The 23,775-nt window shown below is 41.9% G+C and overlaps 1 protein-coding gene across 1 annotated transcript in view; it reads right to left on the bottom strand.

Moving 5' to 3' along the window:
• The window catches only part of LOC109928903 (protein kinase C-binding protein NELL2-like), a 223,256-nt gene that overhangs the window by 48,774 nt on the left and 150,707 nt on the right, over positions 1-23,775 (bottom strand). The gene's annotated exons all lie outside the window — the stretch shown is intronic.

Raw genomic sequence — 23,775 nt, 5'->3', positions numbered from 1 at the left:
AAGACAGTTTTAGTATGGAAGGGCAAAATGTGTCGGTGCAGGCTTGGAGGTCCAAAGGGCCTGTTCCTGTGCTGGATGTTCTTTGTTCTTTATTCTTATTTGTGTTTGTATTTGTCCAATTGTTTGCCTGTGTTTGATGTTCTTCTTCAGGACTGTGACAGAAAGCAGGCAGTGCAGATGTCAATGGGGACAGTGTAGTGCACACTGAGAGGGTGTTTAGAGAGAATGTAACTGAAGAGAGGTAAAGTGTGTGGCTTGGTGGTTAATCAGTGACTGGGGTGAAAAAAGGCAGCTGTATGTATGAGCTGGCCCTATGCCTTGGGTGATATGTTTTTGTGGCTACTGTGCCACTATGTAGCCAGCGAGGGGGCAACATTAGATTGCCAACATTACCTTGTCCTGGTAGGTGCACAGTCACCTTTCATAGATGGCATGGGCACAAAAGATGCCAGGGAACTATGGACCTGCATGCCCAGATCCGTCTGTATGTTAATGTTCCTAAGGGTTCTGCCATTTACTGTATCATTCACACCTACGTTTGATCCTCCAAATGCACCACTTCGCATTTGTCTGGATTAAATTCCATCTGCCATTTCTGTGCCCAAGTTGCCAACCTATCTATATCCTGTTGTATTTCACAATCATCAGGACTATCAGCAACTCCATTAAGCTTCATGTCATCTTCAAACTTGCTAATCAGACCACCAACATTTTCCTCCAGATCATTTATGTATACTACACAACAGAGAACCTAAGATTGATCCCTGTGGAACACCGCTAGATACTGGTCTCCATTCTGAAAAACACCCTTCTACCACTACCCTTTGTCTACTATGATCAAGACAGTTTTGTATCCATCCAGCCAGCCCACCCTGAATCACATGTGATTTTAGTTTTTGTACCAATCTGCCATGTGGGACTTTATCAAATGCCTTTCTAAAGTCCATATAAACTACATCCACAGCCCTTCCCACATCAATTATCTTTGTCACCTCTTCAAAAAATTCAGTCCGGTTGGTGAGACATGACCTTCCCTGTACAAAACCATGTTGCCTGTCACTAACTAGTCCATTTTCTTCCAAATGTGCATATATCTTGTCCAGTATCTTCTCCAAGAGCTTCCCCACCACAGACATCAGGCCTACTAGCCTATAATTTCCTGGATTATTCCTGCTTCCTATCTTAAACAAGGGAACACCATCAGCTAATCTCCAGTGCTCTGGAACATTGCCTGTGATCAAAGAGGATGTGAAGACATTTGCTGTTGGTTGAAGAGCTACAAGAGAAGCATTTTAAGTGAGGAGAGAAACATGGTGAGGTGAAGAGGTACAAAGATGGAGTTGTAAACCATGGGGCTGAGATAGATGAAGGCAGAACCGCCAAATGTGGAATGATTAAAACTGGGGATAAAAAAGAGACTATAATTGCAGGAGTCTAGAGACCTTAAGGTTGTTGGGACTCACTGTGTTATAGAGATAGGGAAGAGTGAGTTCAGTCAGAGCTCGCAGACACCAGGGGGAAAAAATGTGTGCTGTTTAAGACCGTAAATGTATTCCAATAAATGAATTTGAAGCTTTGCATTTGAGTGCAGCTGGATCAATCAATTCAATTTTCATTCACAGGCTTCATTTCAACAGCCCATCTTCAGTTGCAACCTCCAGTCCTGTTGTTAACCAATAAAAGTTGAAGGATGAAAAGCACAGACTGTTTTTCAAAGAATTGCAGTTCTGAATCGACTGTGGGAGTATGAAGTGCACTATGCCAAATCCTGGCAAATGATGTAGTGTGATTGATCTTGTATGACTCATCTATGCTTCCTACTCCAGTTTTTACCTAAAGAAAAAACACAGAAATGAAAAAAAAAACAGTCCAAAGGGATATCTGTTTGGAAGATGCTTTCTTTTTTTAAAAAGCAGGAAAATAAATATCTGCAGGAAGGTTGAGAGTTGCAAGCAAAAGTTGGCAGCACACTAAGAAGATTCAGACATCATCTGGAGTTTACGAACATCAGTTCTGGATAGTGGAAATCATTCAGTTTCTGTGAAGACCTGCCCAGAAATTAAGACTGATTCTGATCTTGGGTGAGGCCAGAACGGTTTTCTTTCTCAAAGAGAACTCCAGAATCTAAATCATTAACTGAAATAATGAAATTGCAAGATGGAATGATTTAAAACAAAAAGATTTTTTTACTATACAAGAACCAAACAAAGAAAATACTAAATACTATCAACTGTGCAGCCGCCTGCACTCTAAAACCCAGAATCAACATAAACTAAACATGAATTAGTCAGAGATAGTAGGAACTGCAGATGCTGGAGAATCTGAGACAACAAGGTGTAGAGCTGGAGGAACACAGCAGGCCAAGCAGCATCAGAGGAGCAGGAACAAGCAGCATCATAGGAGCATCATTCTGAAGAAGGGTCTAGGCCCGAAACATCAGCCTTCCTGCTCCTATGATGCTGCTTGGCCTGCTGTGTTCATCCAGCTCTACGCCTTGTTATCTCAAGAATTAGTCAGAGACTGGGCCTGAGGCCATGGCATAGCAGTAAAGTCAATGGGCTAATAATTCAGAGCTTCCAGCTGATTGTTCTGGGGTGTGCACGTTCAAGCCCCACCATGGTAGATGATGAAGTTTGAATTCAACTTTTAAAATCAAAACTGGTCTGAAGGTGACCATGTAACCATTGTTGTAAAAATCCATCTGTGTCACTAAGTCCTTAAGGAAGGAAGTCTGCTGTCCTTACCTATTTGTGATTCCAAATCTACAGCAATATGCTGTATTCTTAATGACCTTCTAGGCATTTAGAGATGGGCAATAAAAGCTGGCAAAGCCATGAACAAATTAAAAGCTTTATATTGCTAATGAAATTAAGACCTGATTTTACACATTAGCTCAGCTGTCCATTCAGCATGGGTGGTATCAATCTCAGTCACAAAGTCCTTCTGAATTTCACTCCTTTTCTAAGTTTTGGCTGACAACAGCACGCAGCTGCTCCCTCTCCAACATGTCCATCCTCGGCCTCCTCCAGTGTTACAGCAATTCAGAACGCAAATTTGAAAGGTCTTCCACCTGGGCACCCTACAGCCCGGAGGACTCAACATTGAGTTCTCCAATTTCAAATAACCTTCCCATCCTTCCGCTGGCTCCCTTTCCAGCCCCACCTCTTCCTTTCGATTCCACCTTTTGACTCTCCCTTCCAGCCACCAACTGGATTCATCCCTCCCATTGACCAACCATGTCATACTTACTATTGGTGTCCACCTATCACCACCATTCTGCTACCACCCCTCCCCCTCTCTTTATCTGCAGCTCCCCCTACCCCCACATCCAGTCCTGAAGAAAAGTTGCCTTCTCCTTTCCTCCAGATGCTACCTGGCTTGCTGGGATCTTCCAGCCTCTTGTTTGTCTACACACCCAACTTGAGTTCCATGAACACAGTACTCAACAAAAAAAAAACCACAGCAGGTCTGGCAGCATCTGTGAAGAAAAAGTCAGAGTTAATATTTTGGCCCGGTGACCCTTCCTCAGTTCTGAGGAAGGGTCACCAGACCCGAAATGTTAATTCTGATTTTTTTTTTATTCATTCACAGGATGAGGGCATCACTCGCTACGCCCAGCATTTATGACCCATCCCTAATTGCCCAGTGGGCAGTTTAGAGTCAACCACATTGCTGTGGCTCTGGAGTCACATGTAGGCCAGACCAGGTAAAGGCAGCAGTTGCCTTCCCTAAAGGACATTAGTGAACCAGATGGGTTTTTCCGACAACTGACAATGGATTCTCGGTCATTATTAGACTCTTAATTCCAGATATTTATTGAATTCAAATTCCACCATCTGCCGTAGCGGGATTTGGACCTGGGTCCCCAGAACAGTATCTAGGTCTTTGGATTAACAGTCCAGCGATAATACCACTAGACCATCGCCTCCCCCTTCACAGATGCTGCCAGACCTGCTGAGCTTTTCCAGCAACTTCTGTTTTTGTTCCTTATTTACAGCATCCACAATTCTTTTGGATTTTAACAAAACACATAGGTTTGCCGAACTTCCTCAATTCTGCTTGCGGTGTTCTGGATCACATAAATTCCCCAAGGTTTAGTTTCAAGTAACAGAAAGAGCCTAGTAGCTGTATACTTACTAATTCTCAGTTTCAGTGTCTAGTCTGCATGTACAGCTCTGTTGTGATCATCAAAGTCCTGATGGTTCTGTATGCTTTCATATGGTTTCAACACATTCTGGTCTCCTCAGAAGTTCTGTTTGCCAATCTCAGCTTTAGTCTTAATTGTGTCTTAGAAACTGGAAGGGTCAATTATCCTTTTACCATTTCCCACTTTAAATTAGAGTCTGTCTTAAAAAATGCAAGTGTTTAAATCACAGATTCTGTCACTGGTCTGCAGATTGGGGACATGCTGTTAACAGACCAGTTTTCTCGAGTGTGACAAAAAAATACATTTTTCATTTGAAACAGAACTCAAAAGCTTGTCTTTTTCTGAGTGGCCTCGCATGGTCCCTTTAAGGATTGTTGGTTCAGTCGTTCAATGCTCAGTTCATAGGGGACTAGCATGTATGGTGTAGGGCCCACCCAGCCATACCTAAACCCATACTTGGTGTCCTACAACTTGGGGAGAACATCTGATGAGTTGGCATGTTTATGATGGCAATGCTGGCTCATTGGAAATTGGAATCGAGTGTGTTAATAGACGTCTAAGAGTCCCAATAGATTTTCCTGTCTCATCAGACACGAGAGAAAAATAAATCATATATACTTTCACGTTCTTGAATGTCCCCACTTTTGTGCAGCATTCAATTTGATGTTTTAATATATTGTTCTCTGCTTTCTTTCATTTCCAGTATTTCACTTCAAAGATTTTCTTTCCAAATCCTTTCAGAATTTCCTTAATACCACATGCTGAACTGTCACCTTCATGTTTTCTTTGCAGTTATTTGATTCTAGTCATCCTGGTTTCTCCAACTCCACTTGCTTTTGTCACAATTTTGATTTGAAACTCACTGCAACAGCTCTCACTGGATACACAAAGTGTAGTATCTTCCAAGAATTAAGTGTAATGACAACCAATGTGAATGACAACTGCAGCATATTAAACTAAGCCCTCAGAACATAACCTGCCTTATACCACCTCAAATATTGTCTCAAAGAGGAAAGAGTTTTCTTTAAAATACTTTGCAAACAATAGAAATGGTGTTCTAGTTTAAAAATGTAGTTGCATTTACATTTGAAGATTTGAAAATGTTTCACTGTGGCATCTGATTGATTTGATTTGGTTTATTATAGTCACATGTACCTAGGTACAGTGAAAAGTTTTATTTTGCGTGCAGTACAGCTGCAGATCATGCCATACAAAGTGTATTAGGGTAATAGAACAGAGCGAGGAATACAAAGTGATGGCTGCAGAGTAGGTGCAAAAACAGCGAGATCAACATTAAGTTTAAAATTTGAGAGATCCATTCAGAAGTCTAATAACAGCAGGCAAGAAGCTGTTCTTGAATCTGTTGGTATATGTGTTTAAACTTTTGTACCTTCTGCCCGATGGAAGAGGTTAGAAGAGTTTGTAACCAGTATAAGAGGGGTCTTTGATGACGTTGACTGCCTTCCTGAAGCAACTAGAAGTATAGATGGAGTCAATGGATAGAAGATTGGCTTGTGTGATGGATTGCACTGTGTTCACAACTCTCTGTGGTTTCTTACAGTCCTAGTCAGAGCAATTGCCATATCAAGCCATGATGCTTCAGGATAGAGTGCTTTCTAAGGTGCAGCTATAGACGGCTTAATTCTCTCTAACTTAGAGAGCAGAGTTAATCAAGCCAGCAAAACTGTTCCTGTTTCATGTTGTTTGGAGACTTAGGCCTTGAAATTGGTTCACCCAGGCCTGTACCAAAAGCAATATGCTCAATGCACACCAGTGCTCTTGCTGTGGTCTACATGTGCATTTAAGCTTGTATTTTTTAAAAAGAACTTCACCTGTTTAGGTCAGAGATAGTAAGACCTGCCAATGCTGGAGTCAGAGATAACACAGTGTGGAGCTGGAGGAACACAGCAGGCCAGGCAGCATCAGAGGAGCAGGAAAGCTGACGTTTCGAGTCAAGGGCACTTCTTCAGAAATGGGGGAGGGGGAAGGGAGCTCTGAAATAAATAGGGGTGGGGCTAGGGAAGGTAGGTGGGATGCTGATAGGTGGGTGCAGGTAGGCGGTGGTGGGGATTGGTCAGTCAGGTGGGAGGACCTGTTTAGGTGTTTCCTGCATTGGTCCCGCCAGATTACTTTTTATACCGTCTGCAATTTTCTGACTGTAGCCATCCTTATGCTACAAGAACTGAATTTTGCAAAAGGATCTTCAAACAGATTTGAGACACCCTCTTCCATTTACTCCCAAATTGGTAACATGCTCCAGATTCATCTTTTCCATGGGTCTCCTGGGCCTTAATGAGGGGATGTGATGCATCCATCATGTTGGATGTTTAGGCAACCATTCTGTGCCCGATAAACTGACCCAGCACCACTAGGCCTTACTTGATTAAATCATAAAATAAAATTAAGATATTCATAAAATATTTTTAAGGCAGAAGTAGACAGACTCTTGATTACTGAAAAGATGAGAGATTATTGGGGATATAAAAGAATATAGAGTTGAGGTTAAAATCAGATCAAACATGATCTAATTGAATGGAAGAGCAGGCTTGAAGGCCTACTCAAGTGGCCTACTCTTGTACTTTGTTCGTATGTTTGCATATAAAAGCATAGAAAATAGGAGCAGGACAACACTATTTGCCCTTCAAGCCTGCTCTGCCATTCAATATGATCAAAGCTGATTATCCAACTCAGTCCCTTGTTCCCACTTTTTCCCTTTAGTCCTAAGAACTATGCCTAATTTCTTCTTGTATATTACCCAGATAATAAAGGGTTAATTCTTGGAACAAAACCCGAGCTTCCAGGCACAAGAAAAACAATTGTGTTAATCGGATTACCTTTTCTTCAGGTACATTTTGTTTAACATTTCAGGAACTTGTTTTGCAGCAAGTACTTTTTCTCCCTCTTGAAGTGAGTGAGACCTCATGCAATTCTGAGAGCTCAAAGCTAACAGTGTGTGACAGCTCAAATGTCCTGCGTTAGTCACATTCAGTGGGCTGTGACAAGGTAAATGACACCAATTACCTGATATAATTACTACCTCTGACAGTATCTTTCCCCCCCAGTGATTGTTTGATGAGTTTTGCAATGCCTGCGTTGTCAATTCCATCTTCATCCACAGTTCTCCACTGCTGTCAGCACTGCTCACACAGACATTGATTAACTGTTGCTGTTATAGCAGCCGACTCTCAATATCACAAACTGATCAGTCAATTCAGTTAGTTCCATAAGAAACTAAATATTTATAGCAGTATTTTGTTGATATCTTAAAGCGACAGTTGCACATTGCTTTAGAAATGAGAAATAGATATCAATTCTCCAGCCTAAACATTCCAAAATTCAAATGTTGCTCAAAACCATTTGCAGGGAGACACGTCCCTTGAAAATAATGCTTCTGCACATGTGCAGAAGGACCATTATGAAGTTTGCACCATCTGTGCACATTTGTGTGTAATTGGATTTTGACTAAAATGTAAAAGAATGTGTTTCTTTTCAAGACCATCACCTCAGCTATTCTTTCATTTGCAGCATATGCTCGAACTTGTTAACTACCTACATCTGAGGCAGGTGCTCACCAAGCTAATGACAACTTTCTTCCCATAACAAAATTATCTCTGGGAAATAGGTAGCGAATTGTACAATCCAAGGCACTGGAGATCCCTGAGACCTCTGAAATGTGTCATGGGGGAATGTTATTAGATGTAGTGGATCCCACCATCACAAATGGGTCACCCATTTGGAATGGAAACTCTGTTTAAACTAGTTAGAACATTAAGAACATAGGAACCAAGGGCAGGAGAAAGCAATTTGGCCCTTTGAGCTTGCGCTGCTATTTGATTTCAATTCGGTCCAAAACCCACCTTCCTGCCCACTCTCCATAATCCTTCAACCCATTGGTAATAAGAATACAAGAGCCAGGAGCAGGTGCTTGTTCTGTTGAACTAAACAGACCAAAAATTAACAACTTATACTACCATTTTAAATATAAGCAAAACATTTTAATCTGAACTATTTCAATGTGCATAACATATTAAAGTTACGGTGCAATGCAAGGTCAACACTAATAAAAGTACATCATGAAGCTGCCTATGATTAGGGATAAATGAAGGTGAAACCATGTGAATACTAATGACAACACATGCATTACACAGGGATTGGGGCCTCAAACTGAGTTCCGTAATCTTACTGCCTTGCTTACAGTGACACTCTAGTTGCTGCCATTTCTGATGTGTGGCAGGAATGGCTGCCTATTCCCAATGACAGGCCTCTTTTTTATGTGATTCCAGTTGGAATCTTAAGAGATACCAGCATGAGTTTACACTGTGCAATCTCCATCCATGTGTCCAAACACTCTTACATTTTGAGGGCACCTCTGGCTAGGGCAGCATTTACTGCCCATCCCTAATTACCCAGAGGGCAGTTAAGAATCAACCACATTGCTGTGCGTCTGGAGTCACATGTAATCCAGACCAGATAAGGATGGCAGTTTCCTTCTGTAAAGGTCATTAGTGAATCAGATGGGTTTTTCCACCCCTACAATCAACTCATGGCCATCATTAGACTCTTAATTCCAGATTTTTAATTAAATTCAAATTCTACCATCTGCCATGGCGGGATTCGAACCAGGATCACCGGTACATTACCTGGGTCTATGAATTAACAGCCCAGTGATAATACCACTTGACAATCACCTCCCCTCTAAGTCCGCAATCGAACCATATGTTTTCTGAGGCACAACTGTTCAGTCCGTTAAGGAGCAAAGGAAGTTAACCAACTGAGTTGCCCCCACACGAGTATTCCTGGGCTGGGTTCATTGACTTTCCCCATTCACCTTCCCTACCTCCATGTGGCGTAACGACAGAGATTCACTGGAATATTTTATTGACCAGTGAAATTGAAATAAAGCCCAAATTCAGAATGGCCTGGATCATATCACCCATTTGATGGAAGTGGGCTGAGGAGATGCTGTTGGCTGATGTATTTCCCAGTTAAAGTAAAGATCACCCCCCCACCCCCCACTCAATGAAGCACTTTATAAAAACAACTGCTTTTATAATGCAGGAGTTAATGCACATGCACAAAGAACTGGGTGCTGGCAGAATTTTTGCAATCATTTTTCACTGTGTAATCCACTTCGAGATGTATTTTGTGAGCTATTTTTCAATATTGTTCTCTTCTCTACTGTAAGTGCCAAAGGGCAGACAACAGCTCTCCCAACACAGTCTTGAGCAGGAGAGAAGATGCATCAGTGCTCATTACATCTTTGCTGATCAACAAAACTGGATGCCACATTTTGTAAAAGGAATGAAAGGGGAAAGTAAATTATGTTGGATGGTTATTTACAGGCTGAGTTTTTGCAACAGTCCCATAATAGGTGGGCCCAATCCTTGCTTTCAATTGGCAATTAAAGTGCAGAGTGTCCAAATTCTGAAATGGCAATGCATTTCTGACAGCAACAAAGAATAATGAAGTATCCTATAGGACCACAGATAAAAACATTAATTGGAGAAATGTTGTATCACTGACACTGCAAACTGTTATTTTTAGCCTGTCCTGGCAGGGATATTTTATGCTCATCAGAATCAAACAGGTTTTCACACCCCTAATCAGATGGAGGGATAAAAACTGTTTTCCAACTGAACTGTGAAAGTATCTGTAATAACTTCCAGGCAACTTCTAATTTCCCTGGAGTGTGTGGTATTATTAACTGAGCACTAGGCCATGAGCAACCCTGGGAGCAGAGCCAGTGAACCCTGAGGTTCCAATTTAACAGATCAGGGTGATGAGTAAATATTTGGCATAAATTGAGCATTCCATTGGAGCCTAGCTGATATGTTTGCTCTGGAAGACAGAAGGTAAACGTTACTCCTTTTAAGCTTCAACAGACCTAAAAATGTAGTTATTAAATTGTTCTGCTTTATAGGCTATCACAGTCATGTCCAAACAACGGTGTCCATCCTCACTGTGTTAGTCTGAACCTCTCTCTCTCTCTCTCGGCTGCTCTGGAAAGACATTTTTCAGTAGAGAGACCTGTTATTTGAGGCTTTGATTGCTCTTCATTCTTTTATTTTTGACTCTCGCATTCTTGCTTATAGACAGTCATGGTTCAGTTTTCATTTGGGAGACCTGAACATGAAATCTCAGGCAACATTTCAGTCCAGTACCTAGGGAGTGCTGCACTGTCAACTGTGCCACGCTCAGAAGACGTGTGATGCCAAGGTCCTGTCTGCCTTGTCAGGTAAATGCAAAAGTTCCCAGGGTACTATTGTGAGGAACAGCAGGAGAGCAGAATTATGGCCAATGCTGTTCCCTCAACCAATATTACTGAAGGAAATCATTTTGTCAACATTACATTCCCGTTAGTGAGAGCTTGCTGTATACAAGGTGGCTCTTGTGTTTCTTACAGTGCCACTGTGATTACATTTCAAAAATACTTAATTAACCACATAACAATTTGAGATGTCCTGAGGTCATTAAAATGCATCAATGCAAATTTTCTTTGTTATTTCCTTGTTTCTGGGTGTTCTGCCTGGTGCTACACACACTGCCCAATATTCATAGTGGTTTCATCTGGCATAAGCATTTCTGTGGCAGTTATACCAGACACACAATAATAGCTCACCACTCAAATGTCTCCACTAGTGTTACGGAGGAGAGTTAGCGGAATTACAAAAGGCAGAATTGTCCCAGACTGTGAATGCCGGGGACAAAAACAAAGTTGCTGGAAAAGCTCAGCAGGTCTGGCAGCATCTGCGAAGGGAAAAGCAGAGTTAACGTTTCGGGTCCAGTGACCCTTCCTCAGAAAGGGTCCACCACAGATACACCACAGCCGGGGGGCTGTGGTGAGAAAAGTGGTAGAGTCAGTTGCCATGGTCTCCTTGATATCGAGACCATCACTCCATAACTTCCCCATGGAGTGTTGCTCAAGCGATTTGGCGAGATTCTCACTAAGCAGTGGTGAGTTCCAAAGTGGCCATCTTTATTCCTTGTTAAAAGCCTCGTTAACAGCCCAAGCCACCACAGATTGAGATTTTACCGTTTTCACGGGACAAACCAGCTGCGGAGAAAACTCAACATAGAAACCAGAATGGGTTCTCCAAAAGAGGTCCATGTTGGGCACCAGGCACCAATGTCTCAGGGCACACTCTCTGGGCAGTGGCTAAATGCACTCTGCATCCAAGGTCATTGTTATCCAACCTGTACCAGCCTCCAAGAACCTTCATGGCATATCTCTGATCCACTTGCAGGACACCTCAATGCTGTATCTCTAGCTACCAGGGTAACTCTCATTGTAACGCTACAGCAAGGACACTGTGCACTCAGGGACACATGTCCAGCTCATGGACTGCACCAGTATCTCCAAGCTGACTCACTCACTATGAACCTAACTGGATGCTCACAGATCTCCTGTCTTGCATTGCCTGTCTGTTTTACACATTGTCCCTCAGCCAGTGATACCAGGCAGTATTACTGTCTTGCCAATTAGTGCAAACACAAAGCTAGAAAGATTGCCCCAGTTGTCAGCTGGTCTCAGTCAAGTCAAGTGAGATAGCCTTCAGTCAGGGGGTCCCAGCACAGGAAGTGTAGGACAGCCTCGATACCAGACCAGGTCCTGCTCAGGATTGTCAGAGTCAGGATCCTCTTCACATCAAAGGTGAGAAACTGAGAGATGGCAGAGTACCACCGGCCTGACTCTTTCTTCCCTATTGTCACCTGTTTACCTCCTGCAATGAGAGAGAGGCAGGTATTACAGGAGATGAAAGTGGGTGGCACAGCTATTACTGTTGGTGCAGGTGGAAACATGTTCCAGGTGAGTAGGCAGCACAGAGGGCATGCAGCGTTAGTGCCAATGTGGTTTGGAGTGGGTGAGAGTGAGGAGGGAAAATGTTGCAGCCAATAGTGAGAGTGGTAGAGCATGAGGAGATAGCAAGAACTGCAGACGCTGGAGTCAGGATCAATACAGCGTGGAGCTGGAGGAACACAGCAGGGTCCTACTGAAGGACAATAAACCCAAAACGTCAACTCTGCTGCTCCTCTGATGCCGCCAGACCTGCTGTGTTCCTCCAGCTTCGCACTGTGCTGACTGTGGTAAAGCATGAGCCTTGGCAGGAGGCAGGCCCAGTGGCAGAGAGTAAGTATCAGATCTCAGGTAGAAGTAGTGGCACTGATGGACTACAGAAGGACCTGGACCTTCCTCCTTGAAGAGCCTATGCCTTTAGAGAGAGCGTTGCAGGTAACTGATAAGGAACACGGTCGGCTTAGTCATCGGAAGTGAGTTTCCGTCCAACAGGTCTCACATTGGATGGAAACAATGTCATGTCTCATCTGAAAACACCCAGTAAAGATGCTGCCACATTGAACAATCAAAGCAATTATTCCATCCTCTGCAATAATGAGCTTCTAAACTCAACTGTGTCATGAAGGGAAGGTGGGCAGTGAAAGTCAGCTAGTATATCCTGACTGGGGAGGTACAGAAGGCTAAGCACACTTAAATACTTTTGAATGTTTGATTACAGGATGAAACAGCTTATGGACTCTGGCTCTCTCTCCAGGTGACCTTCTTGGTTGACATGGGACAAAGAAAATAAGGAAAAATAAAGCATTATTGCTTTCTTTTTATTCAGTAATGGGGTGAGGGCATTGCAGGCTAGGCAGCATTTATTGCCCAAATGGGCAGTTCAGAGTCAACCACATTGCTGTGGGTCTGGAACCACATGTAGATCAAACCAGGTAAGGATGGCAGTTTCCCTCCCTAAAGGACATTAGTGAACCAGATGTTTTTCTTTTCCCCCAACAACGGATTCATGGTCATCAGTAAATTCTTAATTCCAGATATTTTATTGAATTCCAGCTCCACCACCTGCCATGATGGGATTTGAACACAGGTCCCCAGAACATTATCTTAGTCTCTGGATTAACAGTCCAGCGATAATACCATTAGGCCATCATGTCCCCTACATTATTGTTGATGGCACACGCGCAGACAGTTCAGACTAGTTCGGAGCAAGTCGCGTTTGATTCTGTTTCACTCCCTACAGATACTGCCAGACATGCTGACAATTTCGAGCAATGTGTCTCCCTGACCGACACCACTCTCGCTTGCCCTGATGGAAGGACTATTCCCTTAGTCTTTGAGACACAGCCGTTTGGTTGATACACATGGGTGTGTTTGCTGGGTAAGCTGCGGGTGCATGCCAAAGGTGTGAGATTGACATCAGACGATGCCACACAGTAACATGCCTACCCCCTGACTGATCTTTGCTGGCAGCCACTACAAGTGCCTGGCTTTGTGCCTGGCAAGGCAAACTGGAGTACTGTGAGCCTTTAATCCCTGGCTGAGGGAGTAAGGCACGGGAAGGCAAGATAAGTTAGGGATATTAAGATAACAAGGTGTGGAGCTGGAGGAACACAGCAGACCAGGCAGCATCAGAGGAGCAGGAAAGCTGACGTTTCAGGTCGGGAACCGTCTTCAGAAATGGGGGAGGGGCCAGGGGTCTCCGAAGTAAATAGACAGGGGGTGGGGTGGGGCTGGGGAAGGTAGGTGGGATGGTGATAGGTGTGTGCAGGTAGGCAGTGGTTCATAGATTGGTCAGGGAGGTGGGAGGAGCGGATAGGTGGGACAGAAGACAGACAGGTACACTGAAAGACACAAAGTGAATGAGCTCTAAGAGACCAAGTGGGGGCAGCCCTGAGAAGCACCCTGATCCAAGCAGGATGTGCACAACATGTCTTTGGAGTGACATTCCAGTGAAAAGTGCTGGTGTGCTTAAACATGCTGCAATGAATTGCAGAACTGGACTGTAAGTGGTTCAGAAATCTGCCATGAAGATGTGGTGAGGCTGGTATATGACAGACACCAAGCTCTGTGGACCAGGGGTGGATGTGGTCACTGCCCACAGCGTGCGACCTGTGATGTGGGTGACTCCTTTCCGAGGTGGAGGGTTGGGCGAGTAGGCAGCAAGCTGGAGATGCCAGGTATCTGCTCTGACTTTCCTGTTGGGAATTATCACCATCTAGTTTCTATTTGGCACTGAGAAATGTAGAAACAGAGATAATAGGAGCAGGAGTAGGCCATTCAGCCCTTCGAGACTGTTCCATCATTCAATATGATCATGACTGATCATCCAAATCAGTCCCCTGTTCTCACTTTCTCCCCTATACCCTTTGATTCGTTTAGCTCCAGGAATTATATCTAAGTCTTTCATGAAAACATTCAATGTTTTGGCCCTGACTGCTTTCTGTGGCAGAGAATTCCACTCTCTGGGTGAAGACGTTTCTCCTCATCTCAGTCCTAAATGGCCTACTCCATATCATTAGACTATGACCCCTGGTTCTGGATTTCCAGCCATCAGGAATATCTTTCCTGCATTTACCCTGTCTAGTCGTGTTAGAGTTTGTACTGTTCTGTCTCTAGGTTTTTATATGTTTTATAAAGAGAATGGGAAACTGCATATAAATAAGCCAAGAGTAACAAATAATCAGATTCTAATACATGCAGATAGGCCTCTCATCAGTCAATAGCAAGAATATCTTCTTATCATTCAATATTTAGTTGGAATATGAAATTTTCAATCTTAACATTGAGAAGATCCTGGCTGGCCATCTTGCAAATTTTTCCAAGTTCCTCATCGTATTGAGGGGCTGGAAAGATTACACCCATTCTTTTCATTTTAACGCAGGAAGACTGTGTCTCTCCCAAATTTCTAGCTATCCCCTTTTAAAAGTCAAATTTGCCTTGTAAATCAATGTTTGTAAAGCTGCATGGAAATGTTAACAAGAGATGTACACATGTTAAGCATAACCCAAGCAATTGCAGACTTGAATTTCTGATTGGCAGTAGCAGAATATAGATTCAATAACAGTGTGAAAATCTTGTAAGTGCCATGACCATTGGTGGCAGATTTACTGCTGATCTTTAGTTTCTTACCCAGCAGCAACAGTCACTGCCAGAATCATTAAGAATGAATTAAATCAATAATTCACGAGGTGATACAACTGGAAAACTTCCCATGTACACCCTCGAAATGCAATTAGCACCACAAAAAACTATTCTCACATTTCAAAATAACTATTTTAGAACGTATGTGTCTGGTGGTTCAACGTCTTATGAAATGATATTTGCACGCCGAGAAAGAAAAGTCAGACCTAAGTTTCAATAATAATATATGGTCAATATTTAGAAGCAGTGAATGGTTTTCCTGCAGAACAAATGCAATTCCTTTCAACACACCTTTTTTTCCTTTGGTGAGGAATGTATCTTGCTGAGCATTGATGGATTTAGACACTAGGGAAATATGTGGTACCTAATTCTAAAGTGAGACCTCCGCCTTACAATTCCTGTAGTCAATTGGGTAGCACTGTGTAGCTGCTGTAGGTCAAGGATCAATACAAACAGGACCAGCATGCACAGGGGGTTGTTCTTTGAAGATGATGAAATAACTCCACAGAGGCCGGTATCCCATCACCAAGTCACCTTTATTTACATGTGCGTAGTACTTGACACTGGTCTAGATTCCTCAGAGCCAGCTCTCAGAGTGAGCAGAGCCCCTGACACTCCTGTTTATATCTGTCAGACAGGGCTCCCTGAATGGACCAGATTAACAGCCCCAATCAGGGAACTCATATTCTATGAGGTCCACCTGGCTGACCTCATTACAATCACTTCAGGTAGGGTTTTATCAGTTCATGTGGCTGGAAGGCTAGTTTGCAAAGCAGTGTGGTACTAACACTGTAGGTTCAATTCCTGCACCAGTTGAGGTTCCCATGAAGCACTCTCTTTCTCAACCTCTCCCCTTGCCTGAAGAGAGATGACACTAAGGTTAAACTCACATTCAGTTGTGTCTCTAATGAGTAAGCAGCCCTAAGGTCTGCTAAGGCCATGGCAACTTTACCTTTATTGTTCAGATATTGGATGTTTTGTTGGATAAAATGAATTTGTTTTTTAGGAGCTGCTTTCACTTTAGCATTATGATCAAGATGACACTGTGTCAGTGTGTCACAGAGGGACAGTAAGATTTAATTTTTTTTTAACCAAAAACAACTTCATCATACAAAGCAAGCATAACTAATTTAAGGCTATAATTTGTCAAGCATTAAAACATAACTCCCAGTTCCTCTTTTACTTCCCAATTCTGCTCAAGATTTCCCAATATTTGAGAGATCTTCAAGGTTCATTAATTTCTCCTTTTGGAACCAGTTCAGGAATGCCTCAGCTCTCAGGAATTCACTTGATTTCCCTACAGTGTTCTAGCTATTCTGTGAGGTATGAGATTTCAGGGGAATCTTTCTAATAACTTCACGAAGTGATCCACAACTTTTCTTAAAAATTCCTTGATTGTAGACCTCTCAGCTCAAGCTTGAGCCTTACTGCATTCATGCTTAGATTTAAAATTGGGAATCCCTGATTCCTGATGCTCCTACCCCGGCTCTACAGACACAGGTCTTACTTTATGTGTCCCCACAGTCCATGTGTATATTAAGGCTTCACAGCTGCTTTAAACCTTCTGTCAGATTCTCTCCCTCTCTCTCTCTTCCTATTTGATCTGAATGACCGACTATCTGTTTCTTTAAGGAAATACACACAGAATTTTTTTTTAAAAAGTACCTGCTTTTATTACCTATGCCCACAGTACCATAACATGCCTAAGAGGTTTCAAATAGGAATTTAAACTAATCAACGGTTACCTTCAAAATAACGCTTTGATTCTGAGACCCACTTGAATAATGTGCATTTCCAGGGGTGCTAATGTCCCTCCTTCTAGACCTGCTGACTCCACCAAGAAGCACCCACCTCCAACTTTTAAAGGAGCTTTTATGCTTCTTTCATTTAGAAACTATACAAATACATCAACTCCTGGACTGAGTTAACCACAAATTTCCAGAAGCTTAAAGATGGGTCATCCATTGTTTACATTCTCTCATTTCTAATTCTGGAGCAACTGGACACTTTGTATGTGGGCTTATTTAGACTATACTTGGGTTGTATTTCCTGGCTCAGAGATAGGGACATTACCACTGCACCACAAGATGCCCGAGAACCCGGCTGTTTTTTTCCTTTTAAAGACTCATTCAGCCAATGAATCAATTAAACAAGGAATAGTTAACAAACACTGCCCACTAGGGGCATGGTTGCCATAATAAAAATTCATCAAAAAAGGTGGGGAACAAGGGAGCGGGGCTAAATGAAGGTAGCTCTGGAGGGGAGATAATACACTCCAGTCCCTTAAACCTTTTCTAATCAACCTGTTCAAAGATGTTATTACACACCTCTGGAGCTGGTGGAACTTGAACCCAGGACTCCTGGCTCAGAGGTAGGGACACTACCATTGCTCCACGAATAGCTAAACGCAGCAGCTAATTCATGCTTGACAAGATTCCACAGCCATGAGGTGAGACCTGGCTTAGGGGTCTTGGTCAATATTTAAATGTTAGTCGGGGTACAAAGAGAACTCTGAAAGAACTGCAGATGCTGGAATCATAGAATACCTACAGAGCGGAAGCAGGCCATTCAGCCCATCAAGTCTACACCAACCCTCCAAAGAGCATCCCACTCAGGCCCACTCCCCTACCCAATAACCCTGCATTTCCCATGGCTAATTCATGCAATCTGCATATCCCTTGACACTATGGGCAATTTAGCATGGCCAATTCACCCTAACCTGCACATCGTTGGACGGTGGGAGGAAACTGAAGCAAACCCATGCGGACCTGGAGAGAATGCGCAAACTCTGCACAGATAGTCACCTGATGCTGGAAGCGAACCCCAGTCCCTGGCGCTGTGAGGCAGCAGTGCTAACTGCTGAGCCACTATGCCACTCAAAAATCAGAAACAAAAACAGAAATTGCTGGAAAATCTCAGTAGATCTGCCATCATCTGTGGAGATTAATCAGAATTAATGTTTCGACTCTAGTGACCCTTCTTCAGAACTGCTTAACTCTGATTTCTCTCCACAGGTGCCACCAGGCCAGGTGAGGTTTTTCAGCAATTTTTGGTTTTATACCAAGATAACGCTTCAGCTCCATAAATAGTGCCATGGTACCTTTATCACCTGAAAGCAGATGGAGTTTGGCTTTAAATATCTTCTCCAAGGGGCAGAGTTAACATGTCAGTACTCTCTTGGAGCTCTATTGTGCCAGGTTGCACGTGAATGTTCGCTACTCATCTTCGTTGGAAGAGCTGCAAAGACTTCTCAGTTATAAGCATTGCATTCCTTGGCTTAGAAATCATGTCTGATCCGCTTTGGGAAGAAAGAGTGTGAAGATGATTGGAATAACTATTAGAGTAGAAATCCTCAAGAAAGTTCACTTGTGCTGATCAGTCTGTGAATTCAGTGATCAACATCTGCTCAGTGATGAATAATTATCACTCTGCTTACTTAGTGACAGGGAAAAAAAAATACCTTTTGTTTTTTCCACCTGGATTCATTAAAACTGGAGCCATGTAAAGCATTTTTTAATTTCAGTCCATTTTGTGATAATGAACTAGGACTTCAGAACTAAGTTAATGAGTTCTTTATTCTGCTACTATCTTGATTCTCCACTGTGACTGTCAGTCAAAAATAAAACAAACTCCAGGTCAGAAGGAAGAATCTGGGAATATTCAATGCTTGTTATCAATAGATTTTCAATGGGACATCTATGTAGCTTGCAGAGTAGTGAACTTGTATTGAATGACTGACGGTGTGCCAGGGGTCCTGGCTCACTGTAGAGAAGAAATCTAGCTGGGCTCCCAGTCATCCGTGATATTTTAACAACAGCAGCACCATGAAAGCTGCTCATAATTAGATCAGAGTTCTCAGACTATGTCACGAACACAAGAGCTGCTAAGGTCGTACTTTGACATTCTGTATTAATCTAAAACACCCACACACACTGATAATGGTGAAATGTCATGCATTATTTCCCCTGACTCTGTAACTCTCCCACACACTGTTGTGATCTGAAGCTCTTCCCTTGGATGCAGACATTTGCACATGGAGTTCGCCATGGGTTACTGATGGCAGGTTGCTTAAGCATACATTAGGTGATGGAAAAGCAGTGAAATCCTCATTGATAGCTCAGCCTCTCCATTCCCTGTAACCTGATTAACCACTTAGGACAATAATGATAGCTCTGTCATTGTTCCAATTTTGCCTCATTATTTGCCAGATCATATGCCGCAGATACCTTTTGCAATGCTAATGTTCTGTTGTTCGGTAAGTTTGCTGCTGTTTTCTGTCTCTTTTTTGTCTAAATACATCTCTGTGAAGCACCTGGAACATTTTCCTGCATTAAAGGTGCCCTATGAACATAAGTTGTTTTATGCATACATGGAAATCGAATTGAGGAATGTATCTTTTCACCAAATGCAACTTTAAATAAACATTTGTTTTATTGACACCAGATGCATTCCCTCCTCTTATCCAAGTTATTTTAGTTAACAATTATGTCAAGTGAGTACTTTTCTGTTATTATTGTATTCAAGCCTTCAATTACAGATTGTTTATTCTGGATTAAGTGTCAGTCCAGCTGCTCCTAGTGATGATGGACATAGCCAAGGACTGAATGTTATGTCAAAAAACATCCAATTCCTACAACAATGCTTATAACTTTAGTTTGTGACATCAAAATGTATAGCTTAACCAGAAGCTTTATCCGTGAAATATTATTAAACAATATGGTGTGCTGAGATGTTGGTGCAAAGCATTCGATGTGAATAAAATGTTGCATTGGATTATGCAGGATTACATAAAATACATGGCATAGAAACATCCATTCAACCCAGCTAGTCGTAGAGTCCTACAGCACGGAAACAGACCCTTCGGTCCAACCAGTCCATGCCGAACATAATCCCAAACTAAACCAGTCCCACCTGCCTGCTCCTGGCCCATATCCCTCCAAACCTTTCTTGCTCATGTACTTATCCAAATATCTTTTAAATGTGGTAATTGTGCCTACATCCACCTCTTCTTCAGGAAGTTCATTCCACACGTGAACGAAGCTGTTTGTAAAAATTTGCCCCTTATTTTTAAAATCTCTCTCCTGTCACCTTAAAAATGTGCCTCCAAGTCTTGAAATCCCCTATCCCAGGGAAAAGGCAACTACCATTAACTCTATCTATACCCCTCATTATTTTATAAACTTCTATAAGGTCACCTCTCAACATCCTACATTCCAGTGAGCAAAGTCGCAGCCTTTCTTCTGAACTCCATGCCAGTGTTTCTGTTCCACACTTACCTCCTCCATCTATCCTTATCTAAATCAATTTATTCTATTCACCACTAATCCCTTCGCCCATCCATTATGTTCACTTCAGCCTTTCGCTGTGGTACTGAGTTCCACGTACACAGCACTCTTTCGATAATGATGTTTCCTCTGAATTCTCCATTGGATTTCTTAGTGACTATCTTTTTTAGAGTAGACAATGTATATCATGAATGGTGGGCACCTCAGGACCACTTTAAACAAGGCAAATGCTTGAGCCTGAACATCACTTCCCAATCTGTGACCTTCTTTCTTTCACATCAAAGAGCCAGGAACACTTCAGGAATCAAGTGAGAGATGAAAACATATCCAAATTGGGAAGATAGTGGCAGAGTTGCAATGTCATTTTAGAAAAGTAATCCAGAAGCCAGGGTAATGTTCTGGAAATATGTATTCATATCCCATACAGCAACTGGTGGAATTTAAATTCAATGAATAAATTTGGAATATAAAGATGATCTTTACGTAAGCCTGAAAATTATCAGTATTTGCCTTGAACACCCACTTAATTCACTACTATCCTTTAGGGAAGGAAATTTGTCATCCTTACTTGAACTAACTTACATGTGACTCCAGACCCACTTCCATATGGTTGACTCTCAACGGCCCTCTGAAATACCTAGCAAGATCTTCAAGCATGAAGCATTTATCCAAGCTTGATGCCAAGAATGGATATTGGTCCATCCATCTTTGCCCAGAATCACAGGATTCACATAAGTTAAAGTCCACTTTGGATGAGATTCTGCTTTTGTAGATTGCTGTTTGATTCATCTGTTAGCCAGGATATATACCAACAATGTATGGGTTGTATCATAGAGAATCTACCAAGATCTCTCTCTGTCATGGATGACATTGAAGGTCTATGGAAACCTGAATGTCAGTACGACACAAACTTTCATCAGCAAGAAAACATGGTTGTATTTTCAATGGCAAAAAAATTTCAAATCAACTCCTTCAGGTCAATATACTGTTCAAACAGTATGAGACCTAAACCTACCAAAATCGAAGATTTACAAAGATGACCACACCATGAGACCATGGTGATGTACAAAGATATCTCAGATTTTCAACTTTCTATCCAAATTTATTCAGACGTTTGCACACAATCTATCTCCTCTTAGACCATGACACCATAACAAGAGTAGGCCATTTGGCCATTTGAGTCTGCTTCGCCATTCAATATGATCACAGTTGAACTGCCACTCCTCCCATCCACTTTCCTGTCCTTTCCCCATGAATAGAAAGATACACCATACATGTGGCAGTAGATCAGGAAGGTCACTGAAATGTTTTCAATTCTTCAAAAATGCTTTGTCTTGCAACAAATGTATTCCTCAATATGGTGAACTCTCGAAGCTGATTATGTTGTAATTAGATGCATACCAGAATGACATTAGAGCCCTATTGTATTTGTTACCAAAGTCCTTCCAATAATTCAGCAGACTCTTCCAATTTGGAAAGGGAAACTCTCACTTCAGTCTTCAGAATATAAGCGTTCCATACGTATATACCTAGCAAGCATTTCATTATTTGTACCGATCACATACCATTGGGAATAATGCATTGAAAATATCATACAACCTCTTAGAGGACTACAACATCTATTTGTGATGATCCAAGAGTAAGATTTCAAAGTGCAAGACAAATCAGCCTCGTAGATGACTTCTGATGCTCTTGACAGACATCCAATTCCCTCCAAATTCAAAGATATTCCTTTAAACTTACAAGCAAATATCCTCAAATCCAAGATCGAATATTGTCTCCACATTGATATCATTCATTTTGACCATAGTCAGACAAAGCATAGTTATCTACATCTGATGATGTCCATCTGAAAAGCATCATTCAGGAGATCCCTAAGCAAGAACATTCATTATAGTCAATCCTTAGATGAACTAGTAAATGCTCAGAATGGAATTTTCAAAGGCCAACCAGTTATTATTCCACATGGTCCATGTCAAAATATGCTTGACCACATGCATATAGATTACAGGGGTACAGAATGAAATCCAAGAGATTTGTACATGAATCTATCTATTGCCTCGACATCAACAAGGAATTTGATCAACTGATCAAGTCAAGTGAATCACCTTCATCACCTCCACAATGGAATTCATTTCTCTTTGAGAATTGTTCCCCACAGATTCCTTCCAAGCCTTGGTGTAAGATTGTGACTAAAGATATTTTCCATGCCCAAGGATATGGTTACATACTGGTGACTAACTATTTCACCAAATTCTGTCTTGTGAGACAACTCAAAGATACCAGTAGTACAAGAGTTGTTGACAATTTAACCACCATTTTCAATATGTTTAGTATTGTGGTGAAAGGTGTGCAATTTATATATTAATAACATTTTTGGAAAGTGGCTTGCAAATAAAAAAGGATAGAAGTGTTAGTTATTTCAGTGAAGTGTTAGGTCAGAGAGACCTTCAGTAAAAGTAATTAAAACCAGCATTTGTCACAAAACAGGTGATTGAGACATTTTGAGATAGCAGGAACTGCAGATGCTGGAGAATCCGAGACAACAAGGTGCAGGGCTGGATGAACACAGCAGGCCAAGCAGCATCACAGGAGCAGAGAGGCTGACGTTTCGGGCCTAGACCCTTCATCAGAAACGTCAGCCTTTCTGCTCCTATGATGGTGCTTGGCCTGCTGTGTTCATCCAGCTCTGCACCTGATTGAGACATTTTGTGGTGTTAATGGAAAGATCTGTTTTTAGCTTTGTTTTCAGTTCAAAATAATCTAGGATTGAGTAATTCTTTTTAATTCAGTTCAGATGACACCAGAGTTGAGTTCAGAGGCAAGTTGAGTTTCTCTCCCAGAAGATCTTTCAGGGCAGTTTTCTATTCTCTTGAAAAAAAAAGAAAGCTAAGAGTGACCTGCTAATTGTTCTGAAAACTATGAAAGTTTATGATAGAGTGGAACATAAAAAGTTTCCACTTTTGGGTACACATATTCTAGAAACCATCCTTTTTAAAATGCTTCCACGGATGTGGGCATCATTGGCATCTATCACCCATTCCTAATTGGGCTTGAGCAAAAATAACTTTTTCCAGGATAGGAGTCTCATGTGGACATCTTCTTAGTGTTGTGTTCCAACCATGGACATGGGGTGCCATCTTTGTTCAAAACACAGGTACTGGAATTGTACCAATCAGTGCAATGCCCAACTTTGAGGATGATGTTGCTTTGTATTGTGGAATCTAAATTTAGTTTGTGCTTCACCTCAAAGTGAATACTACACTTAACAGGAAAGTTAATGTTGGGTTGACCATCAACTTTCATACGTAATACAGCATCACCTTCTTTGCTGAACTCCTTTGTGCCCTTTAAAAATAAAAACTTATATTGCAATATGAGATAACAGGGTGTAGAGCTGGAAGAAC

Source organism: Rhincodon typus, chromosome 18 (assembly GCF_021869965.1).
Source record: "Rhincodon typus isolate 14 chromosome 18, sRhiTyp1.1, whole genome shotgun sequence".
Taxonomy (NCBI): Eukaryota; Metazoa; Chordata; class Chondrichthyes; order Orectolobiformes; family Rhincodontidae; genus Rhincodon; species Rhincodon typus.
Note: the sequence above shows the minus strand (reverse complement) of the source record. Positions and strands in the feature narration are given on the sequence as shown.